Source organism: Notamacropus eugenii, chromosome 2 (assembly GCF_028372415.1).
Source record: "Notamacropus eugenii isolate mMacEug1 chromosome 2, mMacEug1.pri_v2, whole genome shotgun sequence".
NCBI lineage: Eukaryota > Metazoa > Chordata > Mammalia > Diprotodontia > Macropodidae > Notamacropus > Notamacropus eugenii.
This window is the reverse complement of record NC_092873.1, coordinates 294,948,972-294,973,708: the sequence shown is the minus strand read 5'-3', so window position 1 is coordinate 294,973,708 and position 24,737 is coordinate 294,948,972. Positions and strand designations below refer to the sequence as shown.

Genomic DNA, 24,737 nt, shown 5'->3' with positions numbered 1-24,737 from the left:
CTTAAGGACTTCAGTACCTGGCTCATCCCCAACTTCTACTCTCATTCGTGGGGATTTCAGTGAATGAAATGTCCCTTCAAATACCTTGATCACCCACTTCACCAACCTCCTTGACTGTCATAATCTACTCTTTCATTCCATCTAGGTCACATATAATGATGACTATACCCTTCGTCATGTATAGTGTACCTCCACAATCCAATATTCCAAAATTAGATCTTAGATCTCATTCTTAGATCCTGACCTCCTCTCCTTCACTTATTTCTTATTTTATTTTCACCATGACTTCTACTCATTCCACTCTTCCATGTTATCAGAATCCATCACTTTTCCTCCAGCCTCACTTCCCTCACTCCAGTGTTGATCTTTGCTGTTCCAAACACACAACATTTCTGACCTATATGCACAGGCTTTCTCCCCCACAGGTGGAAATCACTCTTTCTTTGTTTCTACCTCTTAGAATCCCTCACTTTATTCAAAATTCAATTTAAGTACTACCTTCCCCAAATTCTTTTATAATGCTCCCTTTTTCTAGTGGCCTCCTAATCCTCCATATTACCTTACATTTTTGTATGTAGTTGTGCACATACCTATTGTCTTTCCCAATAAAATGTAAGCTCCTTGAAGACAAGGACTTTCAGTTTCATCTTTATATTCTCAGCACCTAGTATAGTGCTTGGATATAGTAAGTGTTTAATGAATATTAATTGATTAACCGTGTAATTCACCAGTTCGACTCTTCTTTATCACCCATTTTTGAATCCTCTCTCCCTTTTCCTAATGACGTTCATGATTGGTCAGATCCCAACTCTGCACAACCCCCATCATCTTCTCTGCCTTCTCTTCCCCAATTTGAGGGACTCAAACAACTGCGTGGACTGCGTCCACTACAGATTTATGTTCTCTAATCTTGACTGTGCCCTCACTGCTGCACAGCAATCCTTTTATCCATCTTAGATTGATTATCATGTCCTCCCTAGCAGCTGTTCCAAACCTTCTGTCCTCTCCTCTGGCCTCCTCTACACTGTTTCCCCCACTTCCTCTCAGCAGAGAGGATCTCATAGCAGTACAGTCAATGTATCTGTACAGGAGCTCCATTCCCAGAAGTTTTATTCATCAAGGCATCACCATACTATCCTGGAACAGCCTAGTTGTATTAAATGGATTTGCTTTGGAATGAGAAGGTCCACAAATTGTATTATGAAAACTTCCTAATGAGGAAACTTATCTATCTAAAAGGAGAAACAGATTCTAGACTAGAAAGATGTTTGTTAAAATGTGCCCAACAGACCATGGGAAAACTTTAAAGATGAGGGATGATTGGTGTCTGAAAATACAGTTACATTCCTATCACTAATGTGTGGTTAAAGTTTAAATTCTAAACCCACAACAAAATTTTAGGAAGAACTCTATTTGTGTGAGATAGACTTCTTGCTCAGTCAGGCTTGACAGGACTGAATTCTATGACTTTCCCAGCAAGAATGCTGGGGAATAAGGAGGGAGTTATTTAAGGTCACATCAGCAGGGGTTAATAATGGATTTGTGACCTGGGTGGACAGCCTGTGCAGGTGAATTGGAGGTACATAAATGGAGATCTAAGTCCAAGTTGAGAGAAGGAAGAAATGCGGAGGAAAGGACTAAGATTAACTATATATTCTAGCATTTATATATGGTCTAGTATTTATATAGCTCTTTAAGATTTGCAGTGTGCTATATCTATATCTATATCTATCTATCTATCTATCTATCTATCTATCTATCTATCTATCTATCTATCTATCTATCTAAAAATCTCATTTGATCCCCACAACCCTGTGAGATAGGGATATCATTATCTCCACTTCACTTATGGGGAAACTGAAGTAGAGAGAGACTAAGGGACTTGACCAGGGTCACATACCTAATAAGTGTCTGAGACAGGATTCAGACTCAGGTATTCCTGACTCCAAGTGCAGTACTCTGTCCATTGTCTGCAAATGATGAAGGGAAAGGGGAAGCTATCAACAAGAAGGAAGCAGGTTGACAAGAGGAAAAGATATATATTTGGTTAATAAACCAGGTTGGAATTAGAGAAGCTGATAGAATGGTGAGATACGGGATGGGCTGCAGCCAAAAGAAGCAATTGAATGTTTTCCCTGAAAGGAGGAGTTGATACACAATTTCCTTGTGAGGTATGAACCTTGAATGAGCTTCTCAGGACTCCCTGATCATTCCTGTCATGGGATGGAAGATGCTATCCTACTGTTAAAGGGACCTTCTCATTCAAGGGGGATCCTGAATCCTGCCTTCCTCAATTCAGAAATGAGTCAAGAAGGATTATACATCCTTAAATATTCATCCTATGCCTATTCTTACCTTCTCAGCTTGGAAAAGCTGTCTACATCCAGCTCCTCTATTTCTTCTCTTCTCACTCTGTTCTAAATTTTCTGTACTCTGCATTGTTCTGTCCAGTGTTACCAGTGAGCTCCTCTTTAGGAGCTTCTTGATCCTCATGCTTCTTGACCTCTCCAGCATTTGACTCTATTGAGTGCCTTCTCTCTGGATGCTCCTTTGTGGATTTGGGGCGGGGGGGCTCTTCTTTCTCTTGGCTCTCTTCTTACCTGCCTTACCACTCCTCAATATCCTTTACTGGTTCTTCCTATGCATTATTTTCTCTGACCATGACTGTTCTTCCAAGGCTCTATTCTGGCCTCTCCTTTTTTCTCTATACTGTCTTGTTTGGTGACTTCACCAGTTCCCATGGGTTCAGTTATCTCTACACTGCTGATTCCCAGACCTATTTATCTGACACTAGACTGTCTCCTGAACCATGGTTTGTATCACCAATTGATAGTTGGGCATTTTGAATTGTATATCCTGTAGATATTGCAAACTCAACATTTCCAAAAACAGAACATGCTCCCCCACTCCTCCAACTCTGCCTTTGTCTGAATTTCCTTATTACTTCCAATAACACCATCATACTTATGGTCACTAAAGTTCACAACCTCATTGTCATCCTTGACCCTTCCCTTACTCCACATAGCCAATGAATTGCTAAATCTTGTAATTTCTTCCTCAACAACATGTTCACTTTCTCTCCACTCACACAGTCATTCTCTTTCTGCTTAGTCCAGTCAAGTAAAGGCTGGGGTTTTTCAAAAGCAAATTTATTTAGTGACAAACTAAGGGTTCTCTTAGCACTAAGGTCTTATCCTACAGTAACAACAATCTAGTTACTATTTGTGAGGAGACTCCATTCCTATTCCTCAATTTTGTGTCAAGAATCCTGCCCCAAAGTCTCCCCTTTCAGTCCTTGAGCAGTTTAATCTACCAGCCCAATCCTGACCCCTCTTCTAAGGAGTTATAGCAGAAATGCTCCCACTACAGGTAGTTATTGGATTAACAGGTTAGTACAGGATAGGGGAAGAAATAACTTTCTTCCTAACTTCACCAAAGGAAGTCAAAATTAATAAGCTGAACATAAACTTATTATTGCCTCTTTCCCATGTGAAGGAATGGTGCTGATTTCATTAAGTTCAAGAACACTGGAAAAGTGAAGAAAACCTATTGTTCAGAGAACTAATTATAATTGGATAAGCATCTCCTTCATTTGGTCCATGAGGACATACATCTTGTTAAGGCCCTGCAGATAGACAATGAAATGCATCCAGATTGAAAAGGAAGAAGAGTGGAGGTTCATTCACATTTGGAAAATTACTCAATGATCCCAATCTATTTCCCAACACGAAAGTCTTTCTTTCACACCATTTCTCCACCCCCTCTCCTCCAGGGATGCTATATGGTTGCAAATCCTAGAAACACCACAGTCTATAAAGAATAAAAATTTCAGGTGACTCAGAGGGTGATGAAGAAGGGACATGGTAAGTGAAATAGGTTATATCATATTACTGGTAAAGACTTGTATGCCATAAATGGCACAAAAGATGTCATCTGGGAAATGTTTAGCCTGAAAAGGAGGTAGTGAGAACTAGAGTTAAGGGATGGATAGCCTGAATGCAGCACTGGTACCTACTGAATATTAAAAGCTTCAGAGGAAGACTCCTGATATATTGGGCAAATTTTACATGGGGAATTTATGAAAATATATTGACAAAAATTTCACAACATGAAAAGGTGCATGAGCTTTGCCATCTATAGCAATGGAGAGAGTACCCACATTGAAGAAATAATTGATCCACTGAAGATTTGGAGTATGTCCCACCATTGGCTTACATTGAGTTTATAATCCATCAAAACCCTCAGATTATGTACAGAAAACAACCAGTCAAGTATCCCCATCCCTTACTTGTTTGGGTTTTGAATAATCCAAGATTAGACTTTTATAGTTAGCCTACCCATCATTCCACTATGTTGAAATCCTGTTGGGTTCAGACTCAGTTATCCGAGATGCTATTTGTGCTTCCAAGTTTTGTGTTATTTATAAAATCTGAAGTTATTTATAAGAATACTAAACAGTAATTGGTCAAAGACAAACCATAGGGGAATACTTCATTGAATACCTTCTTTGGATACCGTCAACATATAAATCCTCTGTAGTGATCAGCCCAACATGTCAGAAACCTTCCTCTTTTTTTTTTTTAACATCAGTATCTGTTGTACCTTGCCATTCAAATAGTTCTAAATCTAACTTTATTATTGTCCATCCCACATTCCTCCAGCTTGATCACAAGTCTAGCTAAAAGCAAGGTATGTTATTTTGTCTACAGCACTGCCTTCATCTCTGGGTCTAATAACTCCATCAAGAAAAAAAATGATTTTAGTTTGGCATGACCTGTTCTTGTTCAATTCATGTTTCTTCTTAGTGTGACTACTTCCTAAATACTCACTAAACATTAATTTAGTAATACATTTCAAAATTGAACTGCTTTTGCCAGAAAAAAATTAATGAAAAATTAATTAATGCAAAAATTAATGCAAATAGGATAAGAAGGGAGCAGTAAAATGAGGGGAAAAAATTCATTGCATCTAAAATCTCTAAGAAGGCTTTGAGGTCCAAGATGTATAAGCAATAATAGAAATCCATACAACAAAATAGTTATTCCGCAAAAGATAAGGGGGTCAAAAATGTGAACAAGCTTTTTTCAAAAGAAGAATTTTAGACTATTAACAATTGCATGAAACATGGCTCCAAATCTCCTGTAAGAGAAATAGAAATCAAAATAACTTTGAAGTTTCACCTTATTCCCAGATTAATAAGTTGTGACGCTGGAATCTAATGGAATATCCCTGCTGTGTGAGAAACAAAGAATTCAATGCAGCATGAGAAGACTTTGACAAACTGATGTAAAGTGAAGAGTCAGGAAAAGAATATACACAATGACTAAAAAATGAATGGAAAGAATAAGAACAAAACAGAACAGAAACCTATGAAATTACAATGAACAAGGTTGATCCCAAGGAAGAGATATAAAAAGGTACATTTCCCCCTTTCTTTGCTGAAATGAGGGGGCTATGGATATGGATTACTATTTTTCATGTCTGTCTTCTAATATGTAGGCTAGTTTTAACTTCTTCCTCCTTTTTATTTTTTGTTATAAAGGATGGTTCTTAGTATGGGGGGAGGGATGTATTGGAAACTGTAAATGATATAAAATATATCAATAAAATTTGTATTTTGTCAGGAATTAGAGCAAAATTACATGATCTATTATTTTTAAAAATGCAGTGGGATCATAGCATCATGGGAGTGAGAGTTGGAAGCAACCTTAGAAGTCATCCAGTCCAATCTTCTTTATTTTATAGATGAGAAAATTGAGACCCAGATAATAAATGATAGAGCTGGTTTTTGAACCCAGGATGGAGATGCAGCAGGTGTTGGATACAGTGCATGGAGATTTCTTCTGAGAGAAGGATACAATTGGAAGAAGGTTAATAGAGGAAAGTGAAGAATTTGTGAGGGAAAGGATTTCATCACAGGCAGTAAAAATGAGAATGTAGTGGGGAAGGATTCAGTGAAGGAAAAGATAGAGGGAATGGTATAGTAAAACAAGTACTGGCTTGGGAGCCAAAGAACTCAGGTTCAGACCCTGCCTCTGTCACTTAGGAGCTTTGGAACCATGGGCAGATTACTGAGGCACTCTGGCATGCTTCTTTTATCTCTAAAATGAAGTAGTTAAATAAGATGGTTTCTTAAGTCCCTTCTATCTCTAAATCAATGATCCTATGATGCACTAAGGGAGAGATGAATGAGTGCAGAGACTGCTCTGAGGGGAAGAAGAAAAGTCTACCTAATAATGCAGTGGGATGAAGGATCCGGGGAAAGAGAAAGAATACACTAAAAGGGAAGAATGCAGAGTGTGTGTGTGTGTGTGTGTGTGTGTGTGTGTGTGTGTGTGTGTGTGACACAGAGAGAGAGAGAGAGAGACAGAGACAGAGACAGAGACAGAGACAGAGAGACAGAGAGAGACAGAGAGAGAGCAGTGAGAAAAAGAATGTAATGTAGACAGAATCCATAGGCAGATTGGCCAGTCTTTGTCAGTGCACAATTTGCAAGAATCCTGATATCAGCCCTGACAGTGTGTGTGTGTGTGTGTGTGTGTGTATGCACACGTGCATGTGTATATGCATGTGTTATGCATGCTTGTATGCATGCTCTATAGTTAAGATCAACTGAAACACTTGAGTTGAGAGAAAAAGTGTCCAGTACACAACAAAAAAATCAGTAAAAATAACTGCAAAGACTCTAGAGGAAGCAACTAAGAGATTTTTGATGATAGGGTATGAAAATGCTGCTCTTTCATAAAAATTGATTCCATGCGGCTCCATAGCTTCCCAAAAACACATCCACACTAGTACTGACCAGTTCCACAATGGTCAACTCCTTATAGTACTTTGAAAGTTCTCCGATTTGGGCACTAGAAATTCATATGTCTATGTACAGTCAGACCTTGATCTTTTCTCATTCAAGTTTCCTGGGTTGCAGTTCTCTCCTTAAAAAAGGTTGGTTCCCCTTGCCCCCCCCCCCAAAAAAAAACCAATCATTTGAAGGCAAAACTTCAGCATTCCAGCACCTGAGGCTCATTCCTGAAATCACCCATTTCCAACATTTTTTTCTTTACCCCTCTGTGAATCCAGGGTGGTCATCAATCACACTGCCTCTTCCTGTCTTCCCCCTGGAAACCACATGAGGAAAATACAAAGCTTGCCCAGGAAGGCCAGGCGAGTTTTGTCTGGAGCCTTGCAGGTTAATGATATTCTTGGCGAAGGAGCCAACTCTGTGGGGACTGCACGTTTCGCCCTTTGGAAAGGGATAAGATACCTTTGGTTCTTTTCTCATGCATGTGCTGACCTTTCTTTGCTTGGGAACAGCCTTGGTTTTTATAACCAACTTGGAAGAAATGAATATATCTGGTAATTGTATTAATCCAAGGATAAAGTAAAGGAAACATGAGAGGAGTCAATCATAAAGGAGTCCAATTTTCTCAGAAATGCAATCAGAAAAACTGTAGGTTAGAGCCTAATGTATGGAATAGTTTATGTTCCATCCAAATGCAACTGAGAATAACCAAAAATAATACAATGTTGGCCTCACTTTTTTCCACTCCGTCTGCAAAAAGATATTTTTTTCAGTGTCTTGGGAAAAATATAACTTCAAGGGTTAAGAGGGCTTTAATCAAGACTCTCACAAAATTTATGAGTCAACCTTGCCTGTTTGTGTTGCGATTCATCAGGAATGGACAAACAACTCTTCCTCCAGGTCTTGGATCCCACATTATTTGCTAAGATCTCAATCATTTTGTCTGTCCCCAAAGAGATCCATTCTTACGGTCTCTGCATTGAAAATGCACACATAGCTCTTGCCCCTCCAATAATGGGACTTAACCAAGAGTGGCCTTTAGCCAAGCTAAAATCTAGAAAAAGTTGGTCCTCTATAGCCTTTCCATGGTCTTTCCCCTCCATGATGCACTCACCCCAATCCTTCAAAGCATATTTTTGTTGTCATTATTCACAGAAACACAGAATCTCAGGTTTGGAAGAAAACTTAGTTTATCTGTTCCAATCTATACCTGAAAAAGAATCCTTCTACATCTTTGGCAAAGGGTTATCTAACCCTAACCTGAATCCTTCCAGCCAGGTGGAAGCCATGATCTCTTTAGGCAGTCTGTTCTACTTTTGGACATCCCTAATTGTTAGAAAAATTTTTTCCTGGTAGCAAGCCTACATTTGTCTCTTTGTTCCTTGTTCTGCCTGTTAGGACCGAGGAGAATAAGTATAATTTCTCTTTCATACAACAGCCCTTCAAATAGTTGAAGACAGCTATTAAGTCTCCCCAACCCCCAACACACACACACACACACACACACACACACACACACACACACACACACACACACACACACACACACACAGACACACTCCACTCACTCACTCACTCACTGACTTTGCTTCAGTTCCAGAGGACACATGGAAAGTGAACTCCTTCTCTTGTGTCTTGATCCTATCTTTTCCATCTCTCCCAGGAGCTGACTTCATTGGTCATTCTCCCTCTCTCATATTTAATCTAACTCTCTCTACTGCCTTGTTTTGACTATCTACAAATATGTTGAGGTTTCCCCATCTTCCTACATAAAAACAGCACACCCAGCTTCATGCCTACAATTCCCTCAAGCTATCTCACTATATCTGTGCACTGCTTAACCTCTAGAAAGAATAGTTTATTCTTAACTGCCTTCACTTCCTCATTCACTGCTCATTTTTCAATTCCTTTGCCATCTGGCTTCCAACCCCCACACACTACTGAAACCTCTCTAGAAAAGTCACCATTGATGTCTCTTTTTGTTGTTTTGTTTGAGACTGAATCTCCCATTCATCTTTCACCCTGCTGCACTATCTTTCCCAGACTGAAAGAGCAGAGACCACCCACAGCCCAATCCCAATACTGAACAGCAGGGAGGCTTTCACCTGCTCCATTTCCCCCATGTGGGCCAGTTTGCCCTTCCTCAAGCAGTCCAGTGGCCTTCCAGCCCCCAAGGCTCACCATATTGGTGCAGGACTTCTATGACATAGTTACCAGATTTACTTTAGCACTATCATAGTTCAGAACTCCAGAGCTCAAGCAATACACCAGCCTCAACCTCCCCTCCAACAGGAATTCTAGGTGTTCTGTATAATGGTTGGTTACCAACATTTTCTTTATTGTTAAATCCAGTGAATCTTACTAAGTTCTCATCCTCTTTGTACTTTCTGTAGTATATGACTTTTTACCCCATGCCCCACTCCCACTCCCATGCCCTTTCTTCTAGGTGATGCAGTATATAGTGCTGGACTTAGGAGTCAGCAAGACCTTGATTCAAATCTTACTTTCAGACACTTGCTGTGTGACCTTGGATAAGTCACTTAACCTCTTTCACTTTCCTCATCTGTAAAATGAGAATAATGCTTCCTTCATATAGTTATTGCAAGGATCAATTGAGATAATATATTTTGCAAACCTTGAAGTACTATATCAAACCAACAAATATTGTTGTTACTATTATTTTCTCCTACTCCTTCTGCCTTTGTGACATTGTTCTTTCCTGGTTCTTTTCTCACCTGTCTATCTATTCCAACTCAGTCTCCACTGGCTCTTCTTCCTCTTCCAGGGTGCCTGTCCCTCAAGGCTCTGTCCTCAACTCTTCTTTTCCTCCAGTCTTGCCCTTGATTTCATTGCCTTTGGTGGGTTCACACATCCTCTATTTACATAACTCCCAAATCTATATATCCACCTCCCATCTTCCCCCTGAGCTTCAGTCCCAAATCTCCAGCTTCCTGTTAGACCTCTCTATTTATACCTCTGCTTCCACTTCAAACTCAGTATGTCCCATATCATCATAGTCTCCTCCCCTCACCTTGTTTTTGAGGCAAGTGGGGTTAAGTGACTTGCCCAGGGTCACACAGCTAGTAAGTGTCTGAGGCAGGGTTTGAACTCAGGTCTTCCTGATTCCACAGCCAGTGCTCAAGCCTTATTTGTTGTTCTCCCTCCCCCACATTTTGCATGTGAACACAGTGTCTCTTCCAGTAGATTATAAGCATCCTCAGAGCGGACACTGTCTCATTTTGTCTTCACATCTCAGTGCCTGACACAGTGCTCAGATGTATTAGGAACTTAATAAATACCTCTTGGTTTATGCATGATTAATTTTTAGGAAATAGTGTATTGTATCTGAAAGAGTCAGTAGAGCAAGATGAAAAACCATCTTGAATGCTTAGATAAAATGAACGAGAAGGGGCAAATAATTTCATCTCACTGAGCCTCAGTTCCATTTGTAAAATAGAGATAATAATACTTACATTGCCAAACTCAAAGGGTGTTTATGATGAAAGTCTTTGGTAGAAGGGCTTTAAAAATTTGATTTAGTTGATAACTTTTGGACAGTAGATCTAAACAACAGATGACCACATATTTATTACCTCACCCTAGGACATTTTCATTTTCATTTTGACCAAGTTAAAGGCCAACAGAATGAATCTCTAAATGTGGAGTTTTAGGTATTGAAGCGATTAAGAGAGCTACATTTTGGGGGGAGATGAACTTTCTTATCACCCCTAAGACGTTTCTAAGGAGCTGGATCCCTGCTCTATCTCCCCATGAGCCCAGCTTTGGTGATGGGGAGGGGGAGGGGTTGTGCACTGTCCACAAAGAAGGCTGGCAGAATCCCAGGCCAGCAAGGGAACACTGAAGTTTTCATGCTGTTGTCATTCTCTCCTTATTTGGAAAACTACAGATTACCCCAAAAGGCACCGTGCCCAAAAATATCTAAATGCCCTCTCTAAGATCATAGATTTAGAACTGGGGGAGAACTGCAAGACCTTCCAGCTTGGTCTCTTCATTTTAATGAGGAAGAAGCTGAAATAACTTGTTCCAGGTCCTAGAGCAATAAATGACAGAGGCAGGATTTGAACCCAGGTCCCATGACTCCAAATCCAGAACTCATTCTACAGTCATGTGTTGTATATAATTCTACCCTGGCCTCTGGTGCACCCGAGGCAGGCTGTGTCACCAAGACGGGAAAAAATGGCAACCCCAATAGTGAAGAAGATTGAAATGAAACCACCTGCTTTCAAGTCTGGCTCTGACATTTTGTATGTGACCTTGAACAAATCAGTGTCCTCTTTGGGCCTCAGTTTCTCCATCTGTAAAATAAGGAAGCTTAACTGTATGATATGCTCTTTGGAAGTGTTTCCAGTGGAGTTTTCCTCAGTAAAGATAGAAAGGGACGATGAAAAATTGTTTGCATTAGCCCAGTAACATTGAGAAGCAGATGCGTCTCTGACCCAGGGCCATGCAACCAATAACCTTGTTTGGCTAACCAGTGATAGAGTCAGGGTCTTAGCTGTGCTACACATCAGGTCTCTTTTTTCCACCAGAAGTGACCAACCCAGCATGTCTACTGAAGGTCCTGAGCCTCTATTCTCCAGTTCAGTCCCAAATATCTCTGCTGGTACTTAGGGGGAAGGGTTCTCCCAAATATCAGAAATAATTTTTCCCTTTTCTGACTGGCAAAGTTAGCCTTCAGCAGCAGTGGTAAACTCAGTAAAACCGGCAGTGAGGGATTTTAGGGTACAATCAGATTTAACCACCCCTCATAATGGGAGCCACATGGAGGAATTCCGACTTGGTCTGTTGCCCTCCTAGATGTGAGGCCACGGTGCACAGATGTTGGAAATGGGATTTTCATTCCACATTGCTGGCCCACCTCTGAGAGTTGGCTTTCAGGTCCTGTTGAGTCAGTCACAAGCTCCACGTCGGGCAAAGTAGGGAGGTTGTGGCTGCCATGTTGATGTATCTGAATATAAGTGGCTCACCTGATTGGAGTCAAACAAGTACATGAAGATTGCTGGCCATGAGCATCAATAAGAGGAGCATTTTCAGGGAATGGTGGGGGAAAGGGGAAAGACTATAGGCATTTCCAGAGCAAATGAGTCTAAAGCAAGGAAAAAGGGGAATTTACTCAGTGCCCTGGGAATTCTTTTTAGCCTTATACTAGAAAGGCAGAGTAGTATAATGCCTGGATGTTGGACTTGAGATTCAGGAAGATTGGATTTAAATTTAATTTCAGATATTTATTAGCTGTGTAATTTGGATAAGTCACTTAAGTTCTTTCTTTGAGTTTAAGTTTCCTTACATGAATGAGACTGATAGTGTCACCTATCTCACAGAGTTGTAAGTATCAAAAGAAGTAATGTCTGTTACTTTCTCTATGAATTTATTAATTGATTTTTACAATAATTAACTATCTTCCCTTTTACTAACCCTATCAACTGAATGATTTTTTTAAAATTCTCATAATGGATAGGCATCTATATTTTAAGACCATCACCTTTCTGGCAGGAGGTAGGTGGTGATGAGTTTCACCTTTAGTTCTTTGGACTGGTGATTCCTCACTGCACTGATGAGAGTTCTAAATCTTTTCAAAGTTGGTTTTCTTTATAAAGATGTTGTAGAAATTGTTCTTTGCCTCCTACTCATGCTTTGTAATCCTTAAAGTACAATATAAAAGTCAATAACCGTTATTTTTTGTCCAGCAAAAAATGGTCTATGCCTCTAGAGATCCCACTATTGGACATATACCTAACGGAAGGCAAAGACAGAAGCAAATGCTTCAAATTCGTAGCCACAAAGGACTAGAAAAAAAAGACTATCTACTAATTAGGAAATGACTGAATAAACTACAGTATGGAGTGTTTGTTGTTGTTCACTCCTTTTTTTGTCATGTCCAATACTTCATGACCCCATTTCGAGTTTTCTTGGCAAAGATACAGAAGTGGTTTGTCATTTCCTTTCCAGATCATTTTACAGAGGAGGAAACTAAGGCAGACAGGATTAAGTGACTTGCTCAGGCTCTTATAGCTGGTAATTGTTTGGGGTCAGATTTGAACTCAAGAAGATGAGTCTTACAGACTCCAGGTCCAGCACTTTATCCACTATGGCACCACCTAGCTGCCCCAGTTTATGAATGCAGCGGAACAAGTGATGACCTTACACAGGTAGCATTAGACACTGGTTACCCTTCCCACTAGGTGGTTCACTGGATAGAGTACTGGGCCTGAAATCAGAAAGCCCTGAATTCAAATTTGCCCTTAGATTTAACCCTGGGCAAGTCACTTAAACTTTAATTTACCTTGATTTATATACATACATACATACCTGTATACATACATACATATATGTGAAATAAATTAATATGTTTTGTTTATATATGTGTATATACATATTTATATGTGTGTATGTATATGTGTGTGTGTACATTGACATATATATTTAAAGGTGTATACAGCCTGATAGGTTCCTGTCCTCTATTCTGCCATCTCTTCCCCCTACATCTTTTCCTCATTCCATCCCTGTTGGAATCCCTGCTTCACCTAAGGTGTAAGGGGCAAGTCACTTGTTGAAGTTAAGTAGAAAGAGGAGTACAGGTTATTCAGAGGGGTGCAGCCTTTATAACAGTGGAGGAGCTGTTCCTTGACCCTTCTATTTTCTCAGGCTAAATGGGTGTCAGCATGTGGTGAACCTCTCATTCATCACCGAAGACCAGAGAAAAATCTGCTGCCTAATTGAGCCTGATTCACAGGCTGAACAGATTAACCTGAGGGTTTTGGTGAACTGTATGCTAAAGGAGAGCAGCTGCCAAGGTGGAGTATTTGGGAAACTGGAATATGAAGATCTCTTGAATAAATTTTTAAAAAATGGAGAGTTGATGAACTCTCTACTTTTGAGGAATCCACAGAATTCTGTGGGAAGAAAATATTTCTAAATCCCATTTGTCCTCAAAATCCCTAAGAGGTTGTCATGTCCTCTTTACTTATCTTTAGTAAATAAATAAGCTGAACAGGAAAAGGAGCTTTACTGGGGGAAAGTGGTCAGTCTTATTTTGATTAAAATTTGCAGACGGCTTTCAACTGGAACAAACCACCAGCATGAGAAATCTCATGTCCTTCAGCCTACTGTAGCTAAGCTGTTCTTATCTAATTCATATGATCTACCCACTTGCCAGGCTGTTACTTCCCTTTGGGTGCCTGCTATCTGTTAAAGTCTGTAACAGAAACCTTCGCTGCTTCAAAGGGAAATCTAATTTAAATTGGAGGCAGCGAGAGGAGGAGAAGATTTTCTCTGAAATTAAAATAGAGATTTATGGGATCCAGTGTTAATGAGTCATTGTTGCATTTTTTAAGCTATACTTTTATTCTAATCATATATTTTAAAACAACCATCACCACACCATCATCATCAACAACACAAATGGAATATCTCCTATTTGCTAGGCACTGTGCAAAATTCTGAGAATATCTAGGCTGCCTAGTCTTTCTCAATCATGGATGTCCTGAAACTCCCTCAGTTTCAAAGCTTGTTTTGGGTCAGTTTCCATTCAAAGCTCCAGCTCACAGTAAAGTAGATGAGATTAGCCTGGCATCCCTTTCCTTTTTAAAAATTAAGTTAAATTTTTTTAATTAATAAAAATTTATTTTTTCTCTGTCTTATCCACTTAGCATGTATCCCCTAGAACACAGACCCTCAGGCGTTCTTGAACAGGGCAAAGATTACATCAGGGCCAGCTACATAACTGCTTTGAGGCTGAGCCTATTTGAAACTAAGACAACATCAGTTTGATTGGTTCAGTCAAACAACCAGTTCGTTTTAGGAGAAAAACTACAGTCAGCCAAAGTGAATATTGGTTAGAGTGTATACCAAAATTTGATGGTTTTCATCCATTTTCCTCATTTTGTTTTAGCATGAGCATCCTGTAGTCCTAGCCCAAAAATCCAATATTCCCCAAACAAGCTAGGGGTTCATCAGGTAAACATGAGACTTCAACAGCCAAAGTACCATTTTCAGTTTCTAGATTTGTTTTTCAGTAGCCCAGTTGAAGGGGAAGCCATAGACCAATCAAGGATGTTCAAAATAAAAAATAAAGAAAACCAGAAGGATCCCAAATGAGGATTCCTGAGGACCAAATCTCCACTAAAGTCGTCCTCCAATGGCTCATTATGGAATGGAAACAATTGTGGATTCATAAAGGCTTTGCCAAAAGAGTTTTAGCAAACTGGAAAGACTGAATACTGATTTGTTCATAGATTGTGTGTTTATTGTCCATGGATCAGTCTAGTTAAATGCAAAGGGGGATATCACAAATCCCATTTAATTCAATAGGTATTTACTAAATGCCGACTGTGTTCCAAGCAATGCACTAGGATCTGGGGGTAAAAAGATAACAATGATGGATACTGTCCGTTCCTTTAATGGGGACAAAGAGGGCAGGTGAGAAAGGGACACAGCACATTATATACAAAGATAAGAGAATACAAAATATATTCCAAGTAATTTCAGGGTGGGAGTTCATGGGGAGAACAGTAATAACTGGGGTTATCAGGCAAGGTGTCATGAAAAAAGTCATATTTGAGCTGTATTTTGAAAAAAGCTACTGTTTCCAAGAGGCAAAGATGAAGAGGGAATGTATCTCAGGCATTAGGCACAGAATGGAATGATGTCTGCAAAAGACTGGCAGCCAGATGATGGGCATTTTTGGCCACAGCAACCTAGGAGGACCATGTATGATGAAGGCATCTACTAAGGTCTAGAGGACTTGAAATATGCCTTACTTAAGTGAATATACACCATGATGAAACCCTGTATCTTATGGTCAAAGTAATAAATAAATTAAAATCCAGCTAAAGTCTTCTAGCTTAAATAAGCTAGTATTTTTCCACTGCTGTTCTAAAACCCAAACCCCAGAACCAGTCAGAATGAGGTGGAGCCAGGAAGGTGAATAAGGACTCAAAAGGGAGGCCAGCCCAGGGGAGCTCTCAAGGGACAAGTGTAAACATATGGAGTGGCTGGTGAAATGAGACTATGGGTGGGTGATAGAGCTAATGTTTAAAGCTTTGAAGAGAATCTTTGGGGCAGTAATAACAAAGCACTTTGATGTCATTATGTACTACAGAATTTCCAGCTGACATATAGAGGGGGACACTCTCCAGGCTGCAGCTGCTTCTCAGATCTAAGTCTGGTAAGAATTTGCCATAGGTGATTTCTTAGACTGACATCTTTGTGAAGCTCAGGGAATAATGCCAAGGAGGTTTGGAATCAGGAGGGCAGGGTGTGTTGTCTTTATATGTGTCCAATAGTAACCTAATTTTCTAATTTCAAAATAGCACAGTCTGTGCCCTAACACAAGGTGTGTTTTGAATCACAGCTGTGCGTATCTTTGAGCTCTGCTCATCTGTTTCTGGGAAAATGTATAGAGTGGCATGTCACAAAATGTTTTAGGAAAAAGACAAGAGGTCTTGTATTTTTGGTTGTTGTTCTTTTGGCCAATTGTTCAAAGGCCTGAGCTGTGAAGAATTTGATTATTTGCTCTGAGAATGATCACAGGTTGATGTGAGCCTGTGATGCCTGAGTGCGGAAGAGCTTGTCCACTAAGGAGCGTATTCTCTGTCAATCACTGACTTCTTGATTTACCAATTATTTTTTTTCAGATCACCAGAGATCCTGGGCATGGGAAGAGGACACTTATATAAAATCTTTTATGACCCAGGTGACTCCATTTTGGAGTTTAGGAACCAGCCTACATGATGTTATTACAAAAACCTAGTGACTAACTTGTCTTTCCATTTCTGATCCTAGGCCCTCAAAAGACATAATTTATCTCAATGATGGATTTGATTAAGCCTCTTTGGGGTGAAATCATTGCAAATACAATGCTTGTTGCAAGGCTGTCTCTTTCATAGCATCAGATATCTAGAAATAGAAGAGACTTCAGAGGCCATCTAGAACAACCTCCTTATTTTGCAGACATGGAAACTGAGGTCGAGGTTAAGTGCCTAAGGTTACATAGGTAATAATCATCAGAGGAAGGATTTGAGCTAAGTCTAGAGTCAGTGTTCTTTTCTACTGTACCCTGAGGCCTCAATTCAATTCCATTCAAAAGTATTTATTCTCTAATATGTGTCAAGGGGCAACTAAGGTGGTGCAGTGAATAAAGTGCCAGACCTGAAGTTAGGAAGACTTATGTTAGTTCAAATCTGACCTCAGACACTCACTAGCTGTGTGACTCTGGGCAAGTCACTTAACCCCATCTGCCTCAGTTTTTCATCTGTAAAATGAGCTGAAGAAGGAAAGGGCAAAGCACTCCAGTACCTTTGCAAAGAAAATCCCCGAAGGGATTAGAGTCCAATACAACTGAAAAGACTCAATAGCAACAACCCATCCCCATGCCTTCTATCTGCACAATGTACCCAGCCCTCCTTATCCTGCCCTTACTACCTGAAGTGTACCCAGAATGACCCCAGAATGACCTTTCCAATTCCTTACCTTCTCAAAATTTTTTTCTCCTCCGTATGATTAATCACACTCAAGTGTTAGGAGAAAAAACTGTTTAATTAGACTAGTTCATATTCATAAGTGAATCACTAATGACCATTAATACCCATTTAATACTTACTGATCTTTTGGATCCTACTTTCTCAGCCTTGTTTCATATCGTTCCCCTTCTGAACTTTTTTCTAGTCAAACTGTACCATGCCTAGTGTTCTCTGAACTCAATGAAAACCCCTGTGCATTTGTGTGACCCATTTCTTCATGGCTGAAATCCGTTCCATCCCCTTCTCTTCCTCTCAGTAAGTCAATAAACATTTATTAAGTGCTTACTATGTGCTAGAAACTGCTAAATGCTGAGGACACAAAAGCAAAAGAGTTCCAACTCTCAAGGTCCTCAGTCTAATGAGAGCAACAACATGCAAACAGCTATGTACAAACTATATTTAAGAAGAACTGGAAATAATCAATGGAAGGCATTGGAGTTAAGAGGTAACAGGAAAGTCTTCCTGTAGAAGGTATGAGTTTTACTGGAATTTGAAGGGAAGCCAGAGAACAAGGAGATGGAGATGAGGAGGGAGAGCATTCCAGGTAACGCCCAGAGTCGGGAGCAGGGAAACCTTTTCTTCCTTCAAGGCTCATCTGAGGGCACATGTCCCCCATGAAGCCTTCCCTAGTCTTTCTTTTTTTTTGTCTTACACCCTCAAGCATGTAGAACAGAGTCTTGGACATAGGAGGTGCTCCTTCAATTGACTGGAATCAAAACCAGTGGTATAAAATTAAAGAATGAACCTCATGTTGCAGGTTTCTATAGAGAACCCTAAGCTCTGTGTTGTGATCTTGCTGTAACTTGGGAGCCCTGCACAGTATAGTTCTCCTTTAAATAAATACCAATGGAAATACATTGAATTCGTGGGCAGTTCAGTGGACTACAAGCTCAATGTGGGTCAGCAGTGTGATGTGGCAGTCCAAAAAAAAGGAAAGTCATCTAGGGCTAATTAAGGCAAGTATAGACAGCTTACAGGAAAAGGGAAGTGAAAGGTTCATTCTCAGCTGCCTGGTCACACCTCATCTGGAGTCTGATGACCAAATCTGGGCAGTATGATTGAAGAAGAACATGTTAAGCCAGATGGTGTCCAGAGGAAGGCAACTTAAACGGAAGGGCTTTGAGTTCATCTTACAAAAGATACAGTTGAAGGACCTGGCAAGTTTCACTCCAGAGAAGAGAGGACTGAAGAGGTGGGCAATGGGAAGGGGGAGGAAAGGGTTGGCAATGGACAGCGGACATCATTGCTATCTTCTAGGATTTGAAAGACTATTACAGTAGAACCTTGGTTTATGAGTAACCTAGTTTACATATGCTTCCCTGGATGAGGAAAAATTTTTTGTAAAATTTGCCTTGCAGGAAGAACAAAAATTCACAGTAAGAACATCAAAATTTTGTTGGAAAACATTACCCAAATAAGGCTGTAGCAATGAGAGCCATGAATATTTTTAATAATAATGCAATGCCACATTTCCATGACATTCTGAAAAAACGTCAAAAACAAGTGTTGTTAGACAGATTCCTAGTGAGAAATGAACATAAAGAAAAAACAATAAGTAAGTCAAAACTTGAAAGTGATTCTAAAAAGCAAAAAATAAGTGCAGTCAGTTGTGTTAGTCTTACTTTTTGTGAAAGTAGCGTAAGAGAGAACACTCCCTACGTTGAAATCCCCAGTGATCTCATAGGAGATTCTCCTTCCAAGTAATAACCCCTTCCTCCTCCTCTTTCTGCTCATCTCCTTCACACCAGCCATGACTCTTCTCAAAGGTAAAGTGCAGGTTAATTTATTTTATTTTCGGTTTATATTGCACACACTAATAATTGCTATTGTATTTCAGGCACATTAGGGACAAAATATTTACTTAAAATTATAAATAATTATTTTTGTATGGATATTTTTGGGGATGTGGTACTGATCATCTGATTTTACATTATTTCCTATGGGAAAATTCACTTTGCAATATGAACAAATGGCATGATGAACAAAATCTTGGCATGAATTAAATTTGTAAACCGAGGTTCCACTGTATGTGAAAGAGGGACTAGACTTTTTCTGTTTGGCCTCAAAGAGAAGAACTATGAGGAATGGGTGGAAGTTGTTACAAAGAAAAACTAGGTTAGATGTCCAGAAAAAATTTCCTAATAATTAGAGCTTTCCAAAAGTAGAATAGACCGCCTGGAAAAGTGATGAGCTCTCCTTTCTTGGAGGTATTCAAACAAAAACTGAATGGCCATTTGACAGGTATGTTATAGTGAGGATTTCTTTGCTGATTGGTCACTTCCAACTCTCAAATTTCTGTGATGATGATTTATGGAATCTGAAAATAAAACAGTATTTAGAGATAATGAAGTCTGACCCCACTAATAATCAATCAACAATCATTTATCAAATGTCTACTAAGTAGTAGAGACTGTGCTAGGTGCAAATGATAAAAACTTAAAAATGAGATGGTTCCTGGCCTCAAGGAACTTATTTTCTAATAGGAGCATACAATCATGGGTGTGCTGGAACCAGTTCAATCTGGCTCAAGAAACCTGATCGTAAGACTTTTCACAGTACCATCTGTACCTGAGAAATCAGGACTTGATTTATTGTTTTGTTACGTCTAGACCCAAGAAACAGTGGAGAGAATATTAATCATACAGATTAAATTTAAATGGTGTGTCTTTCATACATTTTATTTTTCAGGGAGACAGCTGTAAAACATTTTCCCATATACCATTGAATACAACACACTTGGGGAATTGATGGCCAGTTTAAATTTTAGTTGAGGCAATCACAGGGGTGATGATGCCCCATTTGGGCAGGACGTGGTCATGCTCCTTCCAGTACCAATATTAGTATTGATTTAATTATTGTTCTCAGAGCAAGAATAAGAGGTGAAGGAATGGCGTGGCAAAGTCCTGCCTGGCAAGCCCTGCTGTTCAGGTGGAAGACTCTTTTACAGATAAAGAAACTGTAGCTCACAGTGGTGAAGTAATTTGCCCAAGGACACCCAGAGAGTAAGCAGCAAATCTGATGTTTGAAGCAGTGACCTTTCTTTTATAAGACCAAATATAGGAGGTTCTGGGGCAGCTAGGTGGCACGGTGGATAGGATGCTGGGCCTGAAAATAAGAAGAATCATCTTCATGAGTTCAAATCTGGCCTCAGACTCTTACTAGCTGTCTGACCCTAGGCAAGTCACTTAACACTGCTTTCCTCAATTTCCTAATGTATAAAATGAGCTAGAGAAGGAAATGGCAAACCACTCCAATGTCTTTGCCAAGAAAACCTCAAATGGGATCATGAAGAATCTGAAATGACTGAAACACAAACACACACACATACACAGGGGAAGTTCTAGGGGATTGTTCAGTTAGATTCTGTGTTCATTCTCTCTGGCCAATATGTTCATAGTCATACTATCTCTAGGATCAGTGGGAATTTTGTGGTGAGCAATTTCAGCATGTTCATCACTGATTGTGTCAGACCTGAATGGGAGAAGAAAGAGATTGTGGCTAAGAAGGGATGAGGTTGTTGGAACCAGAGAAAATTTTTAACTGTGGAGAAAGATTCAGGAAATACTATGATTCCCACACCCCAGTGCATGCTCAGATCCCATATGATGTCAACACTTCCCGACTCCCCTGCTACAACATCCGTTTGTCATAGACTGCTCCCTGAGTCACCAAATGTGGACAACCTTGGCCCTACTGTAAAGCAAGCACCCTGACACATCCAAGTCTGCCTGCGAGCACAGGTTCTTAGATCTGCTTTTCTAAAAGGAAAGCAACTTTTAAGGGGTCAGCAATCTTCATTAATTACATTCACCAACATAGAAAATACAAGCAGAGAAATAAAGACCGACAGGGCTTCTGTCTGACTGAAAGCAATACATACATCACAGATCAAGACAGATCCAACTGTCTGACCATTATCATAGTTACCAGAGAGAGAAGCACCAACATCTGGATTTTCAAAGCCAGGGTAGGGGCTCCTTAATGACTACCCAGAATCTCATTTGACTCCAAACCTTCTTCCAAAGAGTAAGTCCCAAAGCAAAACCTCACCTCAGGGTATACACACACTTTTCAGTGCTGGAGGGCACACCCCTCAGGACACAGTGCCTCATTAGCAATTCACAAAAAGCATGGGCCTTCCTACAAAACAAGCATTTCCTAATCAAGCTTCCTTTAATGGGCTCCACCTGAGACCATTAATGGGTGGGGAAGATCTTTTAACTCTCATGAACATTACACCTACATTCTATGAAGGGTTCTTTCTTTTCTGAATGTTTTTGTTGAGAAGTACTAGTACTTCCTTGTATAGAATCTCAGAACTGAAAGGGGCATCAGAGGTCATCTAACCCAGTTCCAATTTATGACCAAAAGGATTCTTTTCTACAACATTCCCCTTAAATATCATCTAGCCTCTTCTGGGTAGACTTTCTAGATTGCAGCATTTTGTATTTCTAGATTGAGTGAGCAAGGGCCTTAGTGGCACCTAGGAGCAGCTAGGTGATAGTGGATAGATGACTGAGCCTGGAGTCAGGAAGGCCTGAGTTCAAATCTAGCCTCAGACACTTACTAATTGTGTATGACCCTGCCCCAGTTTCTCAGTTGTAAAATGAAAAATAGAATCTACTTCCTAGGTCTGTTGTGAGGATCAGATAAGATAATATTTGTAAAGCACTTAGCACAGTACCTGGCACATGGTAGGTATTTAATAAATGTGTGTTATCTCTCCTATCATCTACTAAGGAGGAGTTCTGATATATTGGAAGAAAGAAACACAGATATTATCCTTCACATGATAAGATGATGGAACATGTCTCTTCTAAGAAGAGATTCTGGCTTTGGATTGTTTTTTGGAGTTTTTTTTTTTAGCATTGGAGATGGTCACATACTTCCAATCCCTACCCTTTATGATGTAAAGCACAGTGAATAAGAGTGCTAGATTTGGGGGCAGAAAGACCTGCATTCAAATCCTGGTTCAGCCATTAGCTTTGTCACTTAAGCTCTACCTGCCTCAGTTTCCTCACCTGTAAAATTGGAGTAATAACAGCACCTGTCTTCCAAGGTTACTATGAAAATCAATTGAAGTGCAAACTCTGCAGCACCATACAAATGCTATTATTATGTGTGGCTGAACATAATTTCAAGAACAGCCTGCTTAGGTCCATGGAATGATAGCAACTAATATTTTTATTGCACTTCAAATGTTTCAAAGCATTTCATATCCATTATCTCACTTGATCCCTACAACAAGCCTATGAAATAGAAACTAAAGGTTTCATTTTTTCCATTTTACTGATGAGGAAACTGAAACCACTGCCCAGAAAATCAAAGAAGTCCTGGAGTCAGGAAGATCTGAGTTAAAACAGGCCTCAGATACTTACTAGCTGTGTGACTCTGGGCAAGTCACTTAACCCAGTCTGCCTCAGTTTCCTCAGCTGAAAAATGGGGACAATAATGGCACCTATTTCCTGGGGTTGTTGTGAAGATCCAACGAGATAGTATTTGTAAAGCCTAGGATCTCACAGCCAAGAAGTGTTGGAATCAGGATTAGAATTCAGGTTTTCCTGACTCCAGTTCCCAAATGCATCCAAGTTGTTGACAACACCAGCTAACCAAACAGCTTTTCTTGCTCCAGTCAAGGAAGAAAAAAGAGGAGAATAATGATTTCTTAACTTTCCAGGCCCTGAGGTCAGTAAGTGGTGTTAGCTGGTAGATTAAATATTCAGTCAAAAGGAACCTGGGCTCATTAGCTCAGTAACACAAAGGGTACAAAGTCCCAGTGCAGTGGCCCATCTCAGCAAACACTAAAGCCACCTGTCAGACACTCTTACAGGAGCACCACAGAAGTCCAGTTGGGCCACTTGCCATTGAGACTGGCAAACGGCAGATCCCAAGATTGATGGCCAGCTGCTGATGTAGGGCAGCTGAGGGGCCATAGAGACAGCTGGGAATACTGGTGAATGTGGAACCAAGGTTGTCATTCTGTGAGCCTGTGTGAGGTTGCCTTGGGAAGTCGTGGGTTCCTCCTCACAGGAGGCCTTCAGATAGAAGCCTGATGACTCTTTGTATGTTGTAGACAGAATTTCCATTCACTTATCTGTTGGACTAGATGACCTCAAGGACTCTCCCAACTCAGACTGTGTGGTTTGGATGAGGGATCTGACATTGTGTAAGATGGTGGGGAAAGGGGAACCCAAATCAACTGAGAGGCGATGACTGGGCAGTGTAATGGGAAGAACACTGGACCTGGAGTCCAAAAGGCCTGCATTTTAATCTGGGTTCTTCCTTTATTAGTAATTGACCTTGGGAAAATCATCTAAGTTTCCTCTTCTATAAAAAGGGGACAATAATTGCATTCCCTACCTTGCAAGACTGTTGAGATTAAATGAAGTCACCTAATTGTCCATTGCCTCAGTTTCCTCATCTGCAAAATGCAGATAATGATGTCTCACAAAGTTGTAGTTAGGTTCCAATGACATCATGAACTTGGAGGCTTTGTGAGCCACAAGTGTCTATCTAAACATCACCTAGTGTCATTATTTGAGAGGCAAATAAAAATGTAAATAAACAGAAACGTTCACTTTAGTCCAGTTAGACTGTCCCACATCACTAAGAAGAGATGACTTTGCTGAACAGGACAGAGAACAGAGAAAACTAGAATGAAGGAGAACATTAAAGGTACCCCTATCCTCACTATCATGTAGGTTTTTCATGTTCGTCCTTTGGTGCCCAAGACAACCATGCCATCAGAGAAGTGATGACATGACTTGCACTTGACTTTGTTTTGAGTGAGGGAGGGCAGTGCTGGTCACCAGCCTCACTTCTCCAAAGCCATCCAAATCCAGTGAGCTGATATTCCTCAGGATGACTGGAGATGGCCCAGGATGCACTGGGAGATCTCTGGCCCTGTAGGCCAAAGTCTTTGCAGGTACTCACTTAGGGTGAGGCAACACCCATTCATTGAATAGGCCTGTTTAAGAAGTAGCCAAGGCATGGCCCTTTAACGAGGTCAAGAAAAACAAAGACATCACACTGGGTGGAAAACAGCCACGGTAGCTATTGATAATCACTCTAAAGCTAGGGGGTCCTGGAGCCCTTGGCAGGGGCCCCTTGGAGTACCAGTTTCAGAGCACAGTAGGCTTAAGGTTTTGGGAGAGGACAGGAGAGAGGAGAGGAGGGGAGGGGAGGAGGAAAGAGGAGAGGAAAGGAGGCAGTGAAATCCAGGTCAGCTGGGCAATTTTTGGCCATCCAAATTTACCTTCCTTTGGAGAGGAGAAGGAAGGGGAGGGAGAGGAAGACAGGAGAGGAGGAGGGGAGGTGCCCAGCTAGCTTCAGCTGGCTGCATCTACTCACAGTATCATGTTTGTCCTTTGTTGCCAAAGAAGACCATGCCATGAACA

The 24,737-nt window shown here is 40.4% G+C and overlaps 1 long non-coding RNA gene across 1 annotated transcript in view; it reads right to left on the bottom strand.

Annotated features, from left to right (window-relative positions):
• LOC140527487 (uncharacterized) overlaps window positions 1-21,428 on the bottom strand; it is a 39,368-nt gene extending 17,940 nt beyond the window's left edge. The window contains exon 1 of the long non-coding RNA XR_011974811.1: window positions 21,268-21,428. This is a non-coding gene — a long non-coding RNA (uncharacterized lncRNA). The remainder of the gene's footprint in view (window positions 1-21,267) is intronic.
• Between the last annotated feature and the right edge of the window lie 3,309 nt (window positions 21,429-24,737).